Consider the following 2,500-nt stretch of genomic DNA (forward strand, 5'->3'; position numbering starts at 1 on the left):
ATTATTGCAGCAATTCACTCTAATCACCATTAAATGGATGAGAGAAACGACTTCAGCTTATTGTGACAAAAATATTAGACAAAATCGTTCACTCTAGGTTTTTGAAGTCATTATGCAACAAAGCTGTTGTTTAACGTATCAATCAGGTTGATTAAATTAAAATATTGCCTCCCCGGCGGGGAATTGAACCCCGGTCTCCCGCGTGACAGGCGGGGATACTCACCACTATACTACCGAGGATCCGATAGATGGTTCAAGTCATGAAATCTGTTCCCTATATTTCAGAGGTTTTTTAGCAATTTCAACAACACACCAAATATCAAGCAACTGTCGGGTACACTGGCACCAACTTGGACACTCACTGGGCAACAACCATAGACAGTTTAGTCCATTGTAGCTAAGCGATGGTAAAATTATATGTGACTTCCGAAGGTTCGTTAAACACGATTCTTATTATTTTTTTTTTTTTTTTCAACAACGAACAAAGCAACAAGATTTAACTGACTTATTATTGCAGCAATTCACTCTAATCACCATTAAATGGATGAGAGAAACGACTTCAGCTTACTGTGACAATAATATTAGACAAAATCGTTCACTCTAGGTTTCTGAAGTCATTATGCAACAAAGCTGTTGTTTAACGTATCAATCAGGTTGATTAAATTAAAATATTGCCTCCCCGGCGGGGAATTGAACCCCGGTCTCCCGCGTGACAGGCGGGGATACTCACCACTATACTACCGAGGATCCAATGCTTTGTTCAAGTCATGAAATCTGTTCCCTATATTTCAGAGGTTTTTTAGCAATTTTAACAACACACCAAATATCAAGCAAATGTCGGGTACACTGGCACCAACTTGGACACTCACTGGGCAACAACCATAGACAGTTTAGCCCATTGTAGCTAAGCGATTGTAAAATTATATGTGACTTCCGAAGTTTCGTTAAACACGAGACTTATTTTTTTTTAGTTTTTTTTTCAACAACGAACAAAGCAACAAGATTTAACTGACTTATTATTGCAGCAATTCACTCTAATCACCATTAAATGGATGAGAGAAACGACTTCAGCTTATTGTGACAATAATATTAGACAAAATCGTTCACTCTAGGTTTTTGAAGTCATTATGCAACAAAGCTGTTGTTTAACGTATCAATCAGGTTGATTAAATTAAAATATTGCCTCCCCGGCGGGGAATTGAACCCCGGTCTCCCGCGTGACAGGCGGGGATACTCACCACTATACTACCGAGGATCCGATGTATGGTTCAAGTCATGAAATCTGTTCCCTATATTTCAGAGGTTTTTTAGCAATTTTAACAACACACCAAATATCAAGCAACTGTCGGGTACACTGGCACCAACTTGGACACTCACTGGGCAACTACCATAGACAGTTTAGTCCATTGTAGCTAAGCGATTGTAAAATTATATGTGACTTCCGAAGTTTCGTTAAACACGAGACTTATTGTTTTTTAGTTTTTTTTTCAACAACGAACAAAGCAACAAGATTTAACTGACTTATTATTGCAGCAATTCACTCTAATCACCATTAAATGGATGAGAGAAACGACTTCAGCTTACTGTGACAATAATATTAGACAAAATCGTTCACTCTAGGTTTCTGAAGTCATTATGCAACAAAGCTGTTGTTTAACGTATCAATCAGGTTGATTAAATTAAAATATTGCCTCCCCGGCGGGGAATTGAACCCCGGTCTCCCGCGTGACAGGCGGGGATACTCACCACTATACTACCGAGGATCCAATGATTGGTTCAAGTCATGAAATCTGTTCCCTATATTTCAGAGGTTTTTTAGCAATTTCAACAACACACCAAATATCAAGCAACTTTCGGGTACACTGGCACCAACTTGGACACTCACTGGGCAACAACCATAGACAGTTTAGTCCATTGTAGCTAAGCGATTGTAAAATTATATGTGACTTCCGAAGGTTCGTTAAACACGAGTCTTATTGTTTTTTGGTTTTTTTTCAACAACGAACAAAGCAACAAGATTTAACTGACTTATTATTGCAGCAATTCACTCTAATCACCATTAAATGGATGAGAGAAACGACTTCAGCTTACTGTGACAATAATATTAGACAAAATCGTTCACTCTAGGTTTCTGAAGTCATTATGCAACAAAGCTGTTGTTTAACGTATCAATCAGGTTGATTAAATTAAAATATTGCCTCACCGGCGGGGAATTGAACCCCGGTCTCCCGCGTGACAGGCGGGGATACTCACCACTATAATACCGAGGATCCAATGCTTGGTTCAAGTCATGAAATCTGTTCCCTATATTTCAGAGGTTTTTTAGCAATTTTAACAACACACCAAATATCAAGCAAATGTCGGGTACACTGGCACCAACTTGGACACTCACTGGGCAACAACCATAGACAGTTCAGTCCATTGTAGCTAAGCGATTGTAAAATTATATGTGACTTCCGAAGTTTCGTTAAACACGAGACTTATTGTTTTTTAGTTTTTT

The 2,500-nt window shown here is 38.6% G+C and overlaps 4 non-coding genes across 4 annotated transcripts; all 4 read right to left on the reverse strand.

Moving 5' to 3' along the window:
- Positions 1 to 168: 168 nt before the first annotated feature.
- Positions 169 to 240, reverse strand: Trnad-guc. Its single transcript has one exon. It is a non-coding gene; the product is annotated as a tRNA-Asp (tRNA).
- A 435-nt stretch (positions 241 to 675) lies between these two features.
- Positions 676 to 747, reverse strand: Trnad-guc. The gene has a single exon. It is a non-coding gene; the product is annotated as a tRNA-Asp (tRNA).
- A 436-nt stretch (positions 748 to 1,183) lies between these two features.
- Trnad-guc lies at positions 1,184 to 1,255 on the reverse strand. The gene has a single exon. It is a non-coding gene; the product is annotated as a tRNA-Asp (tRNA).
- Positions 1,256 to 1,691: 436 nt separating this feature from the next.
- On the reverse strand, positions 1,692 to 1,763 carry Trnad-guc. Its single transcript has one exon. It is a non-coding gene; the product is annotated as a tRNA-Asp (tRNA).
- Positions 1,764 to 2,500: the final 737 nt, after the last annotated feature.

The sequence above is a fragment of the Daphnia pulicaria genome, chromosome 4 (assembly GCF_021234035.1).
Source record: "Daphnia pulicaria isolate SC F1-1A chromosome 4, SC_F0-13Bv2, whole genome shotgun sequence".
In the NCBI taxonomy this organism is placed as follows: domain Eukaryota; kingdom Metazoa; phylum Arthropoda; class Branchiopoda; order Diplostraca; family Daphniidae; genus Daphnia; species Daphnia pulicaria.